Source organism: Hetaerina americana, unplaced genomic scaffold (assembly GCF_022747635.1).
Source record: "Hetaerina americana unplaced genomic scaffold, ioHetAmer1.1.p SCAF_5, whole genome shotgun sequence".
NCBI classification, from domain to species: Eukaryota; Metazoa; Arthropoda; class Insecta; order Odonata; family Calopterygidae; genus Hetaerina; species Hetaerina americana.
In genome coordinates this window covers 7458802-7480724 of record NW_027287095.1, presented here as the reverse complement: position 1 = coordinate 7480724, position 21923 = coordinate 7458802, and the positions used below count along the sequence as shown (strand labels likewise).

Genomic DNA, 21923 nt, shown 5'->3' with positions numbered 1-21923 from the left:
GAATGCTGAGATAGTTGGTCACATATTTAGGAGATAACTCGTCTGGGTCTAGCTTCCCCTAATCCTCCCATCCCCATTTCATCTCAATTTGCTCAGGTATTTTCCATGATAAAGCAATCTAATTCTGCTCTAGGGAAAAAGAACCCTGGGGAATCGGCCAGTGAAGTTTAATCTTATTAATTCTGTCCAGGCCTGGGAAACTTTCTATGCAAAAGTATGCCACGCTCAGGCTGCTAGTGTATAATGTCTGTGCCTAGGTGTCAGGATGCTATATGTAGAATACATATTGGATTATAGTAAGCCTTTATGTTTTATTTTTGAGAAGGTAAGAAATTGTTGGATGTTAATTAGGTAGAGTCAATAAAATCACAAAGTAATTGCATTCGATATATATTTACATTTTATTGATTTTGGAGAAGTTAAAAAATGGAGTTAATGTTATGCCTTTCACAAAATTACTGACAAGGAATTTTAAATACGTTCTTATTCCAACTTGTAAATTAACTGCAGTAAAAAGGAATTCATTACATATGAAGGTAAAGACAAAGAGGAAACCTAAATTGAGTTTTGATTGACAATAATTGAGTAAATAATTCAGGACTCATTAAGTGAACGACTTTATGAGTACTGAATTATTTAGAGATCCCGGAAAGAGTAAATTAATTTCAGATTTGGCTCGCTTGAGAACAATTGAATATAAGTATGTTAATACAATTAACTAATCTGTTCATTTTAACATAATTACAAATATAAAAGTTCAGGAGTAACTATGTGATAAACATGTATAAGTAAATAATGATCTGTAAGAAATAACTAGAGGATATATACTTAGATAAGAATAATGTAAAGAGAGAAAAATCATGGAGCAGTTACATTTATTTTGAAGCACTTCAGTATGTATTTTTTTAATTTACCTAAATGAATAGAAGTTTGTTAGAATGTTACTTATGTTATGCTGTTTAAATGAAATCTGACAAACTGATGCATACCTGTAGATACTTCAAGCTCAAAAGTAAAGCTAAAAGCAATATTTCCCCCATACATTGACTTGGGGATGTGTAATTATGCAACCAAAATGTAGATGCATAGCTTTTCTTAGCAAAACATTTTTTTGTTATGTTTACATAGATTAAATTATTGTGAAATTTAGTTTCAGTGATTACGGAATTTGTGCACTGCTAGTCATAAGAATCCACCTAATTTATATATCCTTGCCATTGAGCAGAGTTTGTCACAGTACTGCCATGTAAAAGTGGGCACAGGTGCAGCTTACTTCTTCTCTAGTGGTCCTTTGACCTTTCTTATTCTCTCACAGTCCAAGTACATGTATTGAGTAGAATATTGTTGAAATTAACATTTAAACCATTCAATTTGTAAAATTTTCCCTATTCACTGGTGAAAAGGGAGGAAGAACCATTTTATAAAATCACTCAACTTACAACTTCTCAATATTAAATAAAAACCCTTGATTAGTTACTTGTATTTGGGGGGGGGGGGCTTCAACAGGAGCCCCTGGTTCTTGGGTCCATTGTGACAACCCATGTGTATCCTCCTCGCTACATGCAGACAGATAGGACAAGAGTATCATGGTAAAGTTATGGAGGTCTCCCATCCAAGTCCAATCATTAATACTTTTGGGATCCAACAGGAATCATCAATGCTCACGTAATGCTTTAGGTTTCTGATAATTTTAAGCACTAAAGTTGCCCAAATCTCACAGCAAACATCAATGTTATTAAAAGAATATACAATTTCAATGTATGTGTTCATATAATGACTAGTATTACCAATGCTAATGGCAGTTGACAAACCTTTCCTGCAAATAAGTAAGCATTAACTATATTATGAAGTGTACAAACTAATTAAAGTTAATGTGGATTTACATTCCAAGAGGATGATGGGGTACCTTGGAATGAAATGGATGAGCAATCATCACTCACAGTGAAACTGATCTCTTAATTGGATTATAAACAATATAAATGCAGTTTATGAAATTATTGGTATATGTGAACTATATTGGATGAACAATTTACAATGTGTTTGTGGAATGTTATGCAGTTATTTGCTTTTGACCTCTGAAGTTTATTGGAGTATTTTAATTGGATAACAGTTTCCTTATGCAAGGTAGTTTCAGGCATCATGGATGTGGTTGATATTGAAATCTGTTATAAGTTGGTTTACCTTTCCATTATTTCATCTAACCCTATTGCAACCAGTTCTTTATAATAATTTTAATTATTACTGGTAGTTGTTGAAGTTTGCATTCAGAAATATCAGTATGTGAGTATTAAGGTGGAAGGGGCTTTTTGAGGAAAATTGATGGGGAAAGGTAGTCTGAGCAGAGGGGGGTATCTGGAATGAGGATGTGCATTACATTTTAAGGGGAAAACATGAATATGAGGAATGGGGATAGTATGAAAAAGAGATAATTACGGTGGAATTAATGCATAAGGGTTTACTAATTCAGTTTCAAATCATATGAGAGAGTGTGGGATCATGTTTTGCATAGCTGATAACATCACTATGTACACCCATGTAAGAAAAATGATCTGATTTTCATCAGAGTTCAGGTGAAAATGTGAGTAAAATATGGATGAAAAACACCGCAATTCCAAAAAGGTGTAATTTATGGAATAGCATCATTTTTACTTTTCTTTTCCTCCGAAAGTTTCATGTGCGAGTTCTAAATGTAAATTAATTCGACTCCTAAATATTTATTCCATTTTCATAGATTCAAAATCAATGAAATTGACCCAATCGTGGGGGCTTAGTAGTATAAAAAAATTACATATTAGTAAATGCATAGCTGAAAGTCAAGTTGATCCATTAGTGAGAAATTGGAAATATTGCATTAACATTTTTCCATTTGATCCTTAATATTTTGTTTGTGGTTAATATCCTTTGAAAGACGATCTATATACAGAGACATTTACTTTACGAGGATGAGGAGACTAACATAAACCGAAGACGGGGCTTTATGGAAGAGGTTTAGAGCCACGCATTGCACTTCAAAACAAAACATCGGCCGTTGTCAGCCTTCTGTGGAGTATGTATTTTACCATTTAAAACACTAAATAATTAAAGAGAATTTATGGTTGCATGTGTTAATTGTTTAATGTTTCTGAATACGCTGCCATGATCAATTGCATATGAGAAATATAACTATAATGTTTTGCCTAGTAAATGTTGTGAACGTCTATTCAAATATTAAGGTTTCAAAGAAATTACTCATTTTCGTACAATCGTTTCCTAGTGTTTTCAGTACAGCTGAACTCCAGACAAGCTAAATGTCAATAATTATATACTTTAAGGAAGCTTGATCAAGATGCGAATATGTCTTAGTAAGAGATACCATTGATAATTTATCTACTTAAAAGCAACGGCCACGTTTTATTGCGTCAAGGAAAATAGTAATGTATGCTTAACCGCATAAAACTAAGAGCTAATAATTAAAATCCAGATTATTGCGGACATAAATTATTTATTCAATACTACAATATTCGTTGGCTTGAAAACCCTACATTTAAACACCATTGTACATTAAATTTATCAGACTCCACCGCTCTGGTAATAGCATAAAAAAAATGATATCAAATACGGATTCACATTCCAAATGAGTAGGACCTTTACAACGTTTACAATTTCACCAACGTATAAAACAGGAAGTTGTAGTAGTAAATAGAAGTAATCAAAACAACATCTAACATACCCAACTAACCACCCAGACTTCTCCGTATAATCAAGACGTGTAGTTGATATCCAAATAAACAAACAGTTATTAAACATGTACTGAAATTCGTACACAGTTAGCTTTAGTCGCACTTATTTGTTCAAGCGAAAAAATGTACTGAGCCCGGAGAGTAAAGGAAAATTGTACTGCTCATGGGCATAGGAGTTTCAAATTAAATAAAAGATAGTGGCAACACACAAAGATTCCTGCGAAGAAACAATATGTGGAAAAATGCCCCAAAATATCTGTATGCACAATTTTAAAATATAACTCTTTTTGACATAAATCGGATTTAGTATTGAAACATTATAAATATTCTATGTTTCTCCGTTTCTGTTAAGTGCCCGGATAGCTCAGTCGGTAGAGCATTAGGCTTTTAACCTAAGGGTCCAGGGTTCGAGTCCCTGTTCGGGCGATTCTTTTTTTGTTTTTTTTTAAATTTAACTTTTAGTTAATTATTCCTTTTAAATTTTGTGAACATCTTCAACATTTTTGTCTTCAGTATTCTGCCTTTCTTCCACAATTAAAAAAAATTGCTATACTCAAATATTCATATTTTATAATAAATGACAGTAATTTACTTAAGAACCAAGGTGCTAGGTAAATTGCCCCTCTCCTTGGTTCTTTTCGGTTTCTGTTTCGTCGATAGTCTGTCTCGACTAATGTGTGATGCGTTTTTAACGTATCTATGCACATTTCGTTGTTTATCATTTATAAAATAGTATTAAGAGCAACAGATATTTTTTGAAGACCTACATGCTCGCCAAATACATTTCGTCATGAGCTTCAATTTTTCTGCTCTTAATTTAGAATTATTGTGGCAATCACATTCTATTTAATATTTATTCTCTGTAAAAAAACCATAAACACAGTAAATAACCCGAAGGTCGTTTTGGTTGGTGATGGCAGGGTCCACCCACTAGTAAGCCCTATACAGCGTGTGAAATTCACACATTAGGGTAGGGGGGCCAGTGTCTTTCCCTGTCCCGGTTATGGTTTCCTAGGAAATCTGGTACCCAAAAAGTCAATTAGCCATGGTGAAGCTCTAGGCTTGCCCGGCAATCGAACCCGGCCCCTACAGTCAGTAGTCCAACGCTCTACCCCTGGACTACCGCGACCCACGTTAAAAATAAGTACAACAAATGAAATTGAGGAAGGAAAACTTGTGAGAGGAGAATGGTTCAAAATCAGCCAATTTCCGTAGGCTTAAGTTACTTGGCGTGCCACAATTGTGCCAAAGGCAAAGTCAGACGAGTTGGTAGCGGTGCCTCGATTGCTCTGATCGACCACCTCCTCTTTTGTAAGAGAATTCCTGACCAAAAATGAGACTGCGGAGATTAAACATTCCCATTCACGATCAAAAATGGTAATACGTCAATACTGATCAAAATTAGACGAAGATCTTACCACTCCGTTGAAAAGGATTTCTCATCCAAATGATTTTATTATTATCGAAGCAAGTAGGCTATTGGTATAGCCAATAGTAACCGTCCCTGTTTGCAAATTAATCACGAACGAATTATACTCGCATGCAGCGAAAAATATATGATTTTCAACAATAATAATTAAATGATACGTAGATCATGGCGTGAGTGAATATTTCTTGGGGCACAGATTAACAGAACTCGTAATTTTAAGAACATATCTGAATGAATTCCATCTCTATGCATAGTTTTAGCAAAACATAAGCGTCTGAGACCTTATTGGCCACCTTCAGAATTGTGGTTTACTTTTTTCCTCGTTGCCACCGCGGTACTGTGAAGGGCCACTGTTCTTAAAGTGCTATCGGCATGAGGTTCGTTTTGAAAGCCTCAGTCGGTTTTGTTCTATAGCGGACTTTTTGTAATAACGCTCTGAATATCTCAGATGCATTTGATAATTGATACATTTCTTAGCTCCGTCTAGGAAGACACACCCTGATGCACCAAAGTATATTAATCTTTTCTTCAACTCTGCATCCTTGCTACTTCCCTTCATTCCGTTCAACATACCTATCCTTTTGATCCCCCTACATCGCCTGCCCAACGTTTATTACTCATCTTCCTAACACTTCCTATCCCGACTCTTCATCCACAATACGCACCTAACCATTTTTCATGTTCGTCAAGTTACTCGCATACTGTATATGAATTCATGTTTGAATTAATGTTTCCGCATGTACGACAGGTTCCCTAAAACGCCCCGTCAAAGGCTCTTGTGGGGTATTGTGCACGTTTATCGAGAGGTGGGGACCATGGGTTTAGGGAGGTCTATCTTGTAAATAGTTGTGATTAATTTTTATTCCCTCTTTTTCCGTATACCAAAGAACTATTTTTTTGGTTGAAATTAGCTCTTGTTCTCAACTATTGTATATTAGAGTATTGATTATTTGAACAGCATGTATGCATGTATTTGCATGTTTTTTTCGCGGTTTTTAGAGAATATCTATTCCCTTTTCCCTTACTCTCACTTATTCCTTAATCATCTCCATTTCCATCCCCTTATTATCAATTGCCACTTATCCTTACCCATTTGGTGGATCGCGGGGTATTTATTTAGAGATAGAGCTGTATGAGACATGCTCATGTTGCGGATAAGTTATCTATCCCTCCAATCCTCTGTAAAGTACTCTTCAATTCTACTGAACACCCCTTACCACACGCCCTTGCGATGGCTTCTGTGGAATAGGCATAGATGTCGAATTGACTCCATCAAATGCCTTCTTGAAATCCACGAAACAAAATACACATCCTGATTGTACTCTACGCTCTTTTGAACAAGTGACCTCATTAGTGCTTTGGAATCACGCGTACCTTTCCCCTTCCTGGGCCCGTATTGATCATCCCCTAAGTAATCATTTACCGTCGTCTCCAACCGTTTATTGGTGATCCTAAACATTGCCTTGGCTGCGTGCGAAATCAAACTTACTGTTCCGTAGTCCTCGTATACAACTTCCTCTACTTTTTTGGGATGGGAACTAGCACTGATCTGACAAAATCTTCCGGCCAAATTCCTCCCTCATAAACCGCATGAATTAGCCCATAAAAACTCCTGCCCCGTTTTCCTGAGTCCTTAAGCAGTTCCGTAGGAATGTTATCTATCTCCACGGCCTTTTTTGATTCCAACTCCCTCAAGGTCCATTTTATCTCTCAATATATTGGCGAAAGCGTCGTCAATATCTGGACCTGAGCTGTCTACATATTCGTTATATAGGGATTATATGTACAGCAAAATGAAATGGAATGAGTATTGTTGATTCAGTATAATATATTTTAATTAAACGTGATACACTGTGACAAACTCAGACACTCATCCAGACTCACATGAACAAAGTGAACGTTTCGAAAACAATATTGACTGTGATTACATTAGTGGTCCTTGATATGTTACAGATATAGTAATACAAGACGCGTACATTATCTGACGCAATAAATGGTACCAATAAGAAGAGAAAAATAAGCAATAGAAGAGAGAATAGGACGAATTCGATGGCTTTCGGCTCAACTTGATGGGATTTTATGATGATAAGTGAATAACTTTGTTCGTTCCACCGATTTTTATTTTAAAAACGTCTGTTTTCGTCGAATAGTCAACATCATCAGGTAAAATAAACAGGACTTTTTGATATTTACATACACGTGAATGTAGTGGGAGGGGTTTTGGGTGAATGGGAGGTGTGGTGTGGAGGGGGCGGTGGGAGAACTCCCTCCCTTTCTCCCATGAAATGGGAGAACTTGGGAGAAAGGGAGGGGATATATTAATATCAAAAAGTCCTGTATATTTTATCTGATGATGTCGACTATTCGAAGAAACCGGTCGTTTTTTAAATAAAAATCAGTGAACGAACAAAGTTATTATATTCACTTTTCTACATCTTCTTAATACCCCGCCAGCCGCCGCAAGGGTATGTAGCGGGGATGTTAAGGCACCATCCGTAATTAAGGAAAGAAAAAAACAGCATGCAAAAGCCACAAATTTATGCAGTGCACAAACAAAACATGGTATGCATTAATGCAAGCACCCTAACACCCCACACACATGAAAATAAACAAACTACCAACTAACATACACATGCACCTACAAACGTACTTGATATATCTGCAATGTTTAATTTTGTCCCGACTTGTAACTTAAATGTTTTTAATATTTCTAAAGTTACTTCGGTTTCTTACAATTATGATTTCTGATTGTTCTCAGAAAGAATGAGAATTTGAATCTATCTGTACTGGAATCTATCTCCCTTATTTTATCTTTGCGGTCTGTTCTACCTAAGTAGTGTGGGGCCATTATAATTCCTTTAGTGTCATCCGTTAAAGTCGTTTGCTCTGAACCTTTCTAAAAGTCTAAGTCTCGCTTGTTCTCTTCGTATCTCAAGTGCCTCCCAGCCTGAATCCACTAAGAGACCTGTCACACTTGTGCTCTTATTATACCAATTTTTAACGAATCTGGCGGATTTTCTCTGGATCTTATTATTTTTTCGAAATTTTCTCTCCATTTCAGAGATAAGGATCCATAAAACATCAGTTCAACTCTTCAAACGCTCAGATCTAGTTCTACACGTATAGTATACTTAAAATGCGGTATTTTTTCAATATTCTCAAAGCAATGACAAATTAAAGATACATTTTTCAATTGGAATTTTAGAATTTTACTCATTTTGTTTTATATGTAAACTAGAGACAGCTACTTAACCAACTCGTAAAAGGATGGGCGATTTTATCAACTTGCGCGAGGTTGAAATTGGCAGGCCACGTATAATTTTACTTTATCTTTATCTATTAAAAATGATGTCACTCTCCAGACATTCCTGTAAATGTTACTGAAGAAACAGAAGGGGCATTTTATCCGCGGGAATCTTTTTTGGTTCGACCACAACAAGTTGTTGACCCTGAACAACCACAGTACGAGCCGATGCGATTTATCAAAAATATGACTGAAATGAAGAGAGAAGGAATTAAGTGCGGTCTTGGATTGGAAAAGAGTTGACCGTGGAAGCAGCTAACGTGCGTCGCATCGAAAGGCTAGGCGTGAATCACGTCACAGGATTTTATTTGCGTTAATTGGCACCATAGTAGAACTTAATATTGGGAGGTGTCGCATTGCTTGCGCAGTCCGAGGAATATGGACGAAGAGGCAGCCCATCGTTTTATTTGGACCTGTCTCTTTCGTCATTGTGATAAAAGAGAACGTGTCAGTTGAACGTTACCGGCTACAACATACGTAATATTATAATACCCGATAAACTGTTTTGGATCAAATGCAGAGGTGACGGCTGGAACGTGAAATGATTCCTTTTCCCTCATTTTACTGTTCATGTTCCGTGTGCTTTAAGAAGTATTTATCTGTAAATACAAAAAAGTGTTTCAGAATAGAAATTTTGATAAACAGCTTTGTAGAAGACTGTCACCGATACGGTGTAAATTGGATTGTAAAAGCGGCATCAAAGGTAAGCGACCATTATTAGACAAATTGCAGAGAGGGGCAAAAGCCCTCCGTTTATGATCGCCAGAGACAAAATATCTCGGCGGAATACTTGGGTATTTAAATATATATTTAGTGATAAAATAAATATAACTCTTTAAAATGTAACATGGTTCCATTCTAATTCACTTCCTAAAAGCCGGCAAGCTTAAGCTACTCTCACTATTTTCCATCGTGACTAGAGGGACTGGAATGTTTTGATACCCAATAACCCAACCAGTTGCACCATATTCTCTTATTAGTGTTCAAGATACGCACTGTTTAGCCAGCGCGTCTTCTCTGAAATTTATCCTAAAACGTAATTCCTTAATTAACGCTAACTCAGATGGTTCCAAAACAATGGGCGCATACCCCAAATGTGGCCTCACCAATGCGAACCGTCTCCCTCAAATTTCCATCTCATTTTCCTATTACTCGTCTAATTAAATCAAGTTTCTACGAGGCTTACCAGAATATTATGCTATTGTGAGTGCCTAACTAAAGATTGGAGGTAAAAGTGACTCCTGTAGTGCTTTACAAAGTTGTAATTGATTTAGGCTTATTAGGTATGTTACCTTGCTTCTCATTTCCTTTGCTACTAAATTTACTTTATGTGTGCTGTTTTACTCATTGCTATGACACTCATTCTTCGTACCTGTTGGACACATCTTCTAAATCGCAAAGGAGATCCGATCGGTCCATTATTTCTCCGTATTTGGTGAATTAGAGCGTAATTGTAACGTAGCTGACTACGGTCGAATGGAAGCCTGCGTGAAGCGACGAATGAATGCGAATAAACAATGGACACGTGCGAAGTAAGTAATGACAGGAATTAAAAATCAGCTGTGTGGGAGTTGACGGCGAATGGAGACGCACGTGGCGGCGCTCGGCAGTCCACCCTGGGCGGTTATTCATTCCTATCGGGAAACGGGAGACATCCCTTTCATCCGTCCCCCCCCAACTCTCCCCCCTCTTCTCCCCACCCCTCGTCAAGTTCCCTCTCACGTCCTCCCCCTCCCCCCCCAACGTGACACACCGACCAACGCAGTAGTAGTCTGGTCGCAATTTTTTTCGACCTCATCTTCCCCTCTCCCCTTCAACCTCTCTCTTTCTCTCTTCCCCCCCCTCACCCGCGGAACATCCAATTTCCCCGCGCATTTAATGCCCCTATGTCGCGAATGCGGGAGAACCGCACGGGCGAATTTACGGCCGATTTTGACGGCTTCTCGTGCCCGTCGAAAAGTGCTGACCGTTAAAAGGACGCAATTCTCTAACGGCAGCGGATGGGGTTACAACCCGGCAGCCCGGGGTTCCATCGGGGAAGGGTGGAAGCGGGGGACAACGCCGTCATCAAAGCCTTCTGTTCCCTGCACATGCCCCCCGGCCCCACCGGTCGCCTCGAACCTCACTCTCCCGCCCTGCACTCGGACTGGGGAGGGAATGAATGCTCGTTTCGTCCCGTGCCGTCACATCTCACGGAAGATCGAATCACGCAATTACCCCGCAAGACACCGCCAGGTGAGATGGTGTTTGTAGGGTGCCGATTCCACACCAATTATCAACTATCCGCATAGCGCATTACTTAAACAATGGCGTCAATTAGGAAATTAATATAATCCATAGGATGAAGGTGATTGGTGTTAAGAACAGCTTCTCATTTAATGTTTTTATCAGTACTTTCTATGGTGGAGGCAAACTCGTAGTAGCGGCTATGATACGTACGACTACGGTCATGCAAAAATAGTTACCGACTAAGCTACTCAGTAAAATAATCATAATTAGCCAGTCGCATTGAGAGACAACATAATATGGTATCTTATTATACGTGGAATAAATTAAATTTCAAGTCCTCAGTCTTGCACTTTCTATCTCTGATCAGTTATTCACATACATCTATATAATACCCCGCAAGCCTCGTCCCGGGCGTGCGGCGGGGGTTGTTAGGGAATCATCCATCCATGCAGAAAATGAGTCCATGCATATGATTCTCGTATATTGGAATATGCATGATGCGTCTTAGAATACTACAGAGGCAGTTGGCATACTATATGCTATGGCGTACTGCGGAGGACACGAAGACTCGTCACCAGTTTCTAGTCACACCGCCAAATTTATCGTAGCATATTTTTTGTAATGTAGCCCCTCTTCACTGCGCCTGACTCAGTTCTGCAAACAAACCAAACTCGTACACTATCATAATTATCGCAGCAATCAATCCGAAGACTGGTCTGAATTGGTGGGGGCGAACTTACACCCGAACCAAACTTGAGGGCGATGAAATTCAAACATTTTAGGTAGGGTAAGCAGTTTTATTTTCCCTGTACTTCCTCGGTTCCCACGAAGATCTAATCCATTTACCCCAAGTTCTAGTATGACAAAAAATCTCTACTAGGTTTTTGAGTGGGGCACCCCTAAGATATCTCCCAAAATTGAACCCAAATACTCAACGAGTAGCTATACATTCCACACTGTGAGTTACCTCACCACCGACTTCGTACCGTGAAAGAATGGGAAAAATCTTCTCGCACAGTCCACGCCTGGTGTAGATGTACCCCCCTGCAATACACGCAGCCGATTTTTTGTGGGGTATCTGGTAGATGTAGATATTTGCAACAGATGACTCTGAGGTTATCACAAATTTGGACATGAATGGTTTAGCCAACACAGAGCTATTCTCGTAGAAATGATAACTTAGTAGTAGCAGTTTTAGAGGAGGTGACCGACGAGGTGACTGACTCATTTACACCATGAGGGATGGATGGGAAAGGTGTAAGGGTGGAGAGAAACCCGGCGTCGGTATTAGCCTACTTTTAACGAAAGGCGCCAAGGGATCCGCAGTCCCATCCGACGGACGTTTTGGACATCCTACTCTGTGCTCACCTAAAGTACTCCCCACAAAGCCCCTCAAGTAGGGATGGGGATACCGCTGAAAAATATCTGTCACCTCCAGGAATCGAACCCGGGCCCTCTCAGTGGTAAGTCAGTACGTTAGCCACCGCACCAATCGGAACCCCGATTACTTAGTTCGTGCAAGTGATGAACGAAAAATATAAGAAATACCAATTCAATAAAGGGATTTATTGTATTTATCTTTACAATATTACTTTTTCATCTTTCTCCACTCCAAAATCTCAGGAGCTTTAGTCTACGTTTATCCTCTCGCCTCAACGACCGAAGTTTCCGAGCCTTAAAACTCCTTATATGCACTCTTTCCATCTCCCGCCTTGTGTTTCCTAATTTCCCCCTCCTGGACATCATCCTGACATTCCAAGTACCTATTCTAACTGGTTCGGTCTTCTTCTGTATGTCCTCTCTGCTGATGCTGTCGATTTCGCTTTACAAAGATTTCGTGTGATGGCAATCGCGGGGCTCCAGCTGCCGGATACGGCAAACGGTCCAGTGACCCAAGTACCATACTTGCCAGGACTGATTCTCGCGATTATGTCCATCATAAAGACGTGGGGTAAATAATTGAGATGGTTCCCCATTACCTATCTCTACAGTGTTTTTAACATGACTCCAGCATTGAAAAGGCCGCCCCACTGACATAAGACGCCTCTGCAATATTCTCACTGAGGAACAGACTCTACCCAGCCCAAAGATCGCGGATTTAAATCTTGCCTATTGCGAGGGGAGTAGGTTTATCTTAATATTAATCACGTGTACGCTCTGCTATGACCTTGTTAGTTAGAGCACCTAGACTCGCAATTCATTCTTACATATTTAAAAATAGACTCAATTAATTGAAGACTTTAATTTTAAGAAATATTTATTTTCTGTTCATTTATTTGTGCTCATCAGTCATCTCTTGTCTCAATCTCTGAATTGTTTGCGGCTTTTCAAGCATTAATTCGCCTTCTTTTGTTTTTAGAGGAGATATGGGGAGAGAGAGCTAGTCTCTCTTAAAGCACCTAACCTCTGACCTCACCCCCTTCCCTCGCATCGCCATCCTTCCCCGCCCGGCCATCAATCAAACCCTCCTCCATTCGTACGCGGTTAGCGCAGCATTTTTTAAACGAAGCGCGCTAATGAGTCGACTGTCCTGTCACTCGCCCCTCTGCCCCTCTTCGCCCCCTCCCATTTCCGCCCCTCTTGGCCCCGACGCCAACACTCCATTCTACCTTCTCTCTTCACTGCTCTACGATAGCTCACCAACGGGACCCCGCCTCTTCCCCTAAACTTTTCCCGTTGCGCCTACTCGGATCTTAAGGAGTTTGCTCGCTGAACACCACCATTCCGAATATATGTAAAAATGTTTCAATCGCAAAAAAAATTTGCACAAACACTTAAAATTCTTCAAAGTACTGTCCTTGGGCCTCAACACATTTTTTTCAGCGACTCTGCCATGATCGGTACGCGCCCTAGAAGGTGTCTTCGGGGACCTCTCGCAAGGTTTTCGTCACGGCTGATCGGATCTCTTCTGTAAGTGCAGAATCGTCTTTGGCTTGCGGAAAGCGCTCGGTCATCCTCTGATGGAAGGCTTCCTTGGAGATTTTCCTAACAACACTTGTGTGTTTGAAAATATAAAAATCAAAATTTATTCCGCCGAGGATGAACAGCATAGTCAAATAAAGAAATGTACCAATAAGAATAAGGAGATTAGAGGTAATTTTAGCATGGAAACGGGAAAAATGCAAGGTAATAAAGTACATATTGGAAAAATAATGATCCCTTATCCGGGAATAAAGTGGAAGACTTTGAAATGGTCGACCTTTGATCAATTTCATTCTAATAAACAATTGGCCGAAGGATTTAGGTGTCATGATAAATTATCACTTCTTGCTCCTTTCAGTTCGTCTCGCTCGCTCAACAAAAATGCTCGCATTCAACTCTTTATTATTTTCTCTTTTTTGGTTCTTTTTCTTCGTTACCTCCTTTTCTTCCAAAAAAATATTAATTCGCAGAAGGTGAACTTTGAAAACGCCTCGTACAATGATAAAATTAATTTTAAGGTATAGTAATCAGTTTCTCTTCAATAGGGGGTGTATAGTCTAAGCTTTTATTTAATGAATATTTTTGCCCAATTAGCGTATCAGCTTTCCCTTTCCATCAATCTCTTATCTATTCTACGAAATACTTGATATTTTTTCATCTAGTAAATTTGGCCGCTCATATCCGCTTCATCTCCATTTTCCTTTCTCTTAAAACCTTTGCCGCTCCCTTTCCATCCCACCCTAATATGAATTAATCGCGAAAAAAAAGAAACATTCCCCTCGCAATTAGCCGTCCTTCATTAATATCCATCGCTCATCACCCTTCTCCCTCCTCCCCCCTTAAATTACCTCCTCCTCCACACTGGCCCCTCCATCCTACCGCCCCCTCCCCCCATGGACCACAACCCTCCCTTCCCTCAAAGGATGAGTGGCCATCCAAAGCGCATTTCTCCCTAAGGACCCCGGTACGGGGAAAAAATATAGTTTGCAAATTTAGTCCTGCCAATTTGACTTTTTCACTCAAAGATTAAAAGCAGAAGTATTAAAACGACGTATCTACTTACAAATTACATTCCACTTACTGCATATGCACAACAAACACCACCATAAGCCACCGCAAAACCCTATAGCAAGGAGGTGTTAGATCACCAATCTTCCGTGTATATAAATATGCGCTCAAACATAAAAATCAATGTGTATTTGCAAACATGCCCCAAAACAGAGAGAGCAGACCGCAATTTTCTGTTTCCGTATTTCTCTGCAAATAGTGGGCATCTGGCAGGCAGTAAAATGCGCCTAGGCTGATTCTTTTGGATCGAGGACTAAAAATTGAACACCAAATGTTTTCTGAGGCGTTATCCGGAAATCTCTCAGCTGTGCTGGTGCACGAGTTCATAGCTACAAATAAACGCGTTTGCAATATTCTACATCTACATCTATTCAATATCCCGCAAGCCACTGTAAGGGCGTGTCGCGGGGGGTGTTAGGACATCACCCGTAATTAAGAAGGAAAAAGAAAAAAAAACCCCGCATGCAAAAGCCACAAATTTATACTATCCTTAAACAAAACCTGGTATGCATTTATGAAGGAACACTTACACCCCACACACATGCAAACACTCAAACTACCAACTAACATACACATGCACCTACAAATATACCTAATATTTTTACAATATTTAATTTTGTACCGACTTGTAAATTCAGTGTTTTTAATATTTCTTATATTTCTATTTCTCTTCAAATGAGTGACTTCGGTTTCTTACTATTATGATTTCTAATCGCACGGGGAAAGAATGAATATTGCATTCGCTATTAAAAGTTATTGGTGTAATCGTTTGCGAAACAATATGGAATGAGCTCCCCATCAGACAACAAGGTTAGGATGTAAAAAAATGTTAACGCGTGAATTCCATTGACTCCTGCTCTCCAATACTCATGGCACTCCCTTTCTTTTTTGGCGGAGCAAAAGTATTCTCCATCGAGGCTGGGTTTGCAATTATAGAATCCTGATCCTGAAGGTTGGGCCTTTCTATCCCCATATTTTCATATTCTCGACATCATTATTAACCCATAATCTAAGGAATTTCGATTATTTGTCAGGATTCGGGCATTTTCCCGACTTTCTTCTACTTGAGATCTCATGTTTGAAATGGAAATTCTCCAGTTGATCAACATTTTTAGCCCCTCGAAAGTGAAATTCATATGTGTATTTCCATTTAAATTCATCACATATATTCACAAAAATATACCACGAAGGACGATTCGCTTACAGTGAAAAATTTCGATCACGACTAGTAACAAGTATTCAATTTGTGTGTATGGTATGAAATTCAGCATTTTGTTATAGTTAAACGAATAAATCCATTATTGCTTCCATGGTTTACTATTCTGTATACTCACAAGAATAATCAATTTCCAGTACTTATGATTATGGTAAACTCAGGGAAACATTCCCTTAATCTTTTTGCAGATTTCTCGTAGCCTCGGCTCGTCTGAGAATGTGGAGGAAAGTAATTACATTAGTGCCGACCCTCATAACTGCTACGACACAAGAAAATATCTAGTTCAGCAACAGTAACATTTACAAACTGCTCATCAGTTAATTAACTGTTACTGAAACCGTAAACGGGCTTTACTTTGCATGACAGTCGCGGAAATCGGTTTTCTCTACCTGCGTAAATATTGGGCAAAGATGAAAATTGAAATTTGCAATTTTTTGGCGACGATGTTATTTTTAACGCAACGCACAGCTCCGAACAGCAGTACATTCTTTAGTCCATTGGATAACGAACCAATGGACTGAATCTTAATTTGTCGCGTTCAATACTCCGACGTTTTTACTTCAAGCATCTTCTCTAGTAATGGGCCCAGTAATGATTTTTCCTCATTAAGAGCTCATTTGTCCCCGATATTTTTCTAAAATATTTTGACTCAAATTAGGTACTTATTACCAATTATCTCCAATCTCTGCGCGCGTTTTGGTATTTGTGGTTTTTATATTCAATCAAGGTGGGGCTATGGGCTCCGGGAGAAGTAATATTTCGAACTGAAACCTATAAAATTGAAAATTCACAACGCTTTCACAGAACACTCTGGCAAACAGTTTTTAAATAATTTACGTGGAGAAGTTTATTCCAACGTGGTAATAAGGCACCTCGATGTTACACCCGAGAGGTGTAAATGAGACAAAGTTAGTTACACTCGAATAAAAAAAATGTTTCAAAAGTAATGATGATAATCTATTGTAGCCGAAGAGATATGTGACCACAAAGTCATTTTTGCCCAATTACATGCATCGGTAAATGAAATCTTCAAACCCAGAAGACATATTTCTTTTCGAGAAAGTGGACTTCAAGGATGCTGTCGTTTATCTCAGGAAAACACTTACAATTACTTATGATGAAAACAGACAATCCTGTGACTGAAACTACGAGCGTTTCTTAGATTTAATTAGACATGGCATAGAGACATAATCAAACGAGCAAGCACTAGATATGGTGATGATGGAGAGTGAACAATTGGGAGAAATAATAAGGAGACAGTAAAAATGGATGCAAAGTATATTGATTGGTAATGAAATGTTGAAGACTGTGATAATGGGGAGAATGTTTGGCAAACGAGAAAGGGGAAGGAATGGGATAGGTATGTTGGACGGGATGAAGGGAGGAAGGAAGTGTACGGAGAATAAGAGGGACTTGTTGTAAGTGTAGGATGTTGGGTTGTGTTATACCTGTAATAGGAGAGACAAGATATTGATTCGGTAGTTGTGTCCATCCAAAACCTACTTTTATTGGTAGATTACCCGTAAAATAGTAATGATAGAAGCGAAACATGAAATAAATCAACCACGGTGGTACAACGGTGAGGCTGGAAGAGGCTTAAGACCACAAAGGAAATTGCATTAGAAATACAAAAATACATATAAAACCAGCACAAGAACCTCTTTTGAAAAGAAATGGAAAAATATATTACTTATCGTAAAGCAACAAAAAGAATCACGTTAAGCGCCCTAACAAACTTTAAAAGAAAAATTCTGTTTGATTCCTTGGAAGATAATCCTTTAGGTTTCTGGTCATACATTAGGTAATTGAAGGGATAGAGTCTAAGTATAGAGTGCCTTAACAATGCCACAATGGTATTATATTTATGTACAAAACGTATAAAACAAAAAAACAAATGATCTAAATAACTTCTTTCAAAGCGTCTGTTCTCACGACACAAATATACCGAGTGAATGCCCAGCCAGACCAATTATAAGAATAAATGACATCATATCGAACTAAGTTCCCACGTTGCTGCCAATGGGCGACGCCTGTGCGATAATGTATAGCAAGAAAAGTAGAGCCACTCAAGGCATTTCCTTGTGGCACCCTGATGTTAGGTCCGCCTCTAAGGAGTTCAACCCATTCACGACTACTTTTTAATAATGGTTTGATAATAAATCTCCAATCCAGTTGGTACCTTTTTCATTAAAACCATAATATACTTAATAAACAAGCAAGGGACTTAATGATTTTTAATTTCATTATTCATCAAAAGGGAATTTTTGGGAAAACAATCAATGATAAATGAATCTGAAATTCTTTAATCTCACGGGGGAAGTAGATACTTACTTCCATGTTTCGTCACTAGGTGGTAGGGTTGCTCACTCTCGCAGATTCACGATTTACGAGCAATGAGAGTGGTCAACTTTCACGGAGGGTGAATGTTTGTTGTAGCTCACCATCTATCTTCGCTAATGTGTCTTATTCATGATAGTCACATACTCTGTGAATAAATCTTGTTGAAGCATTGATGGGAAAAAGAAAATTCCACGGAAATGCAAAAATTACAAAATATCCTATTCTATCACACGATGGACGCCAATGGATCCCGCTAAAATTTATCTTTTGTCAAGAAATTTACGCGCTATTGCATTATTCGAGGAAAATATATCGGACCAGCTTTATACTTATAAGATATTCATGATAAAAGTTTAACGCCTAACAGGATCTTAGTTAATCATATTCCTCTTCCCTATCACGTCATTATTAAGCATCTGACAAAATTACAAAAATAAAACAGCAGCAGCAGAAGTGCCTTGCCGTTTTTTAGGCGGCTTTTTATTTCAGAGGTCGCCTTATTTGGGCTTTTAAAAATTTAATAAAACAGCATTGACCTGTTTTTTAATTTGTATACAGAACTATTATTTCTGCCGCGTTTTCTGCTAGTCGTTAAATTATCCATCTATGGATCATGTTCGTTGGTTGATTCCCAGTAAAAAAAACTCGCTGAAAAGCATTTCCTTCGCGGAAAATTCTGTGAAGACTTTAAAATGTTTAAATTGGTTTCAATTCCTGGTAGAATTTAAATAAATTCTTAAACTTTAAAGCCAATTCGTAATATTTCATTATCTACAGTTTATTGTAAAACCATAATTTGGAGACCTATTTCAAGGATCGAAGGAGGATTTAATCACGGAATTAAACAGCTACGAATGAAAACTACCCCTGATAATAGTAAAGAATGATTTTGAAAAAACAGAATACTTCACTTTTATATTGGAAGACCTTGGTAGGGGGAAATTGGAAGCACGCGCCAGGCGCGATTTAAACTTTTAGAAAAAGACGAAACATACGAATTTATCTGAGATAGTTTTACACTCACCCTTAATTCGTGATCACAACAACAGTTGAAAAAATAATTTACGTCATATCCATCAATAAACACTTTAATGGCTGGTGACCTAACACTTCAAACTGCACGCCCATGCGGCGGCTTGCATAGCGTGAAGCAGATGTAGAGTGTAAAGAGAGTAGCTTATCTCTCTTCTTAGAGGAACCAAGTTGGAAATTTTTATTGAGCGAAGGTCAAACTACAGATTAAGGTTCTTGCATCAATTGGAAGTCGGTTCCTTTAACTTTGATGCTGAAAATGTCCTATGAATCCTACTACGGTAGAGAGATTATGACAATAAGGCTGGAGGGATCAAGTGTAGAGCCGAGAGATTGAAGTCGCAATTTTTCCGGCAAGCAATATGGGAACAGAATAACTACAAGTGACCGCGCGAGGAGAAAAGATGTATTTATCTATTTTAATTATAAATAGACTTGTATGCTTCCATTGTTTAACCTAACCTTTGTGTATTGTCCTCCTTGCTAATAGATCTTAGATACCGTAGTTCATGTGCCTGTAATTATTATTAACTATTGTTATATACTTATGATTGTGTGGCATTATTTGAATTATTATACGAATCGGCTGTAATACAAAATTAATGAAAATACAGTTTTTGATGCGGTATGCCTGTTGTTGAAACACCCCCTGCCACACTCTCTAGCGGTGATTTGCAGGGTACCATGTGAGATGCCGAGGAAGAGCTCACTGTGCCAAATAGGTCTAATGCAATTCAATAAATACTCATTTCCCTTTGTAGATAATTTTTGCTTTCAAGTCTTCGAATGATTGTCGCCCGTTTTATCACTCATTTAAAAATATTATCGGCCCATCTATTGCTACAATAATTGCTTCCTTCGTTCAGTTAAAGTCGCGAAGAACTTAAAAAATATTTGATATATATATATATATATATATATATATATATATATTTATATATGCACATACATCTATATATCTTCGACAAAGAACGCTCTTCAGCGACGACACATAAAAACTTTGATTAAAACATTTTAACAGAGAAAGGACATTAACATATTGATGACTACTGTGCAATCGAACCGTCAAAACTAAATGTGTGGGTGTCCTTTCTTTGTTCTTAAATGTTTTAATCAAAGTTATATATATACATACACACACACACACATACACACACACACACACACACACACACATATATATATATATATATATATATATATATATATATATATATATATATATATATATATATATATATATATATACTACCTTGATCAAAAATTTCCCGGAATTTATTCAGAAAATTAAAAATACAAGTTTATTCATCTAAATCTATATTGTCCCCTTCAAAGTAATCCCCATCGACTGCAACACACTTATGCCAGCGCTTGATCCAATCCTCGAAACATTTTTTATATTCGGTTTTCGGTATGTCCATCAGTGCTTCCTGCGATTTTTCCATTACTTCCTCTCGGCTGCTAAAACGCGTTCCCCGTAATGGTTTTTTAACTCGATTGAACAGAAAGAAGTCACAGGGAGCCAAATCAGGTGAATTCGGTGGCTGTTGGATGGTATTTGTTGCATTTTTCGTCAAAAAATTACGAATAATGATAGCACTGTGCGACGGTGCGTTATCATGGTGCAAAATCCACGAGTTTTCTGCCCACATTTCTGGTCTCTTTCGGCGAATTGCTTCACGCAAACGTCTCATAACGCCCAAATAATACTCTTTGTTTACTGTCTGGCCTTCTGGCAAAAATTCATGATGCACTACACCGTTGTAATCCATGAAAACCGTCAGCATTGCCTTCTTTTTTGACTGAAAACGACGTGGTTTTTTTGGTCTCGGCTCATTTGGTGAACGCCATTCACTTGCCTGATGTCTGGATTGCGTGTCGTACTCATAAACCCACGTCTCGTCTCCAGTAATGATCCTTTTGATGAATGTGGGATCGGATTCAGCCTCGCAAATCATGTCTTTTGCGACGTCAACACGGTCTCTTTTTTGCATGAAATTGAGGTCTTTTGGCACCAACTTTGCTGCTACACGACGGAAACCCAAATCATTAACCACAATGTCTTGGGCGGATCCATAGGCAATGTTCAAGTCCTCCGCTATTTCTCTGATGGTTAATTTGCGGTTATTGACCAACATTTCTTTTACTTTATCAATTTTTTCACCGACTTTCGATGTCGATGGTCTGCCACTGCGTTCATCATCTTCGATTGACTCACGACCACTTCTGAACCGCTCGTGCCACTGGTAAACGACCGTTTTTTTTTAGAGAATCGTTGCCGAAACACTTTTCCAACATTTCCAACGTCCGTGCGCCACTAAATCCGTTTTTTACGCAAAATTTAATACAAGTTCGTTGTTGCAAATTTAAATCCATTTCTGAAATTGTAAAAAATCGCCAACACACACAGAGATAGATGTACTCTTGGCTACGTAACTTTTGCAAATGTCAAGTTATGACACTAAGATTTAAAGGGAATATCAACAACAGATGTACCAATTTAACAAAAAAAACAGAACTCAAATCGGAACGATGGGAGCGCCACACGGTGGTTATTCCGGGAACTTTTTGATCAAGGTAGTATATATTTTTTTAAGGTAATCTACCGGTTAAGATAGGTTTTTGGATGGACACAACTGCCAAACAAACATTTTATTACTCCTA

At 38.4% G+C, this 21923-nt stretch overlaps 1 non-coding gene across 1 annotated transcript; it reads left to right on the top strand.

Moving 5' to 3' along the window:
* Positions 1-4072: 4072 nt before the first annotated feature.
* Positions 4073-4145, top strand: TRNAK-UUU (transfer RNA lysine (anticodon UUU)). The gene has a single exon. It is a non-coding gene; the product is annotated as a tRNA-Lys (tRNA).
* The last annotated feature ends 17778 nt before the right edge of the window (positions 4146-21923 follow it).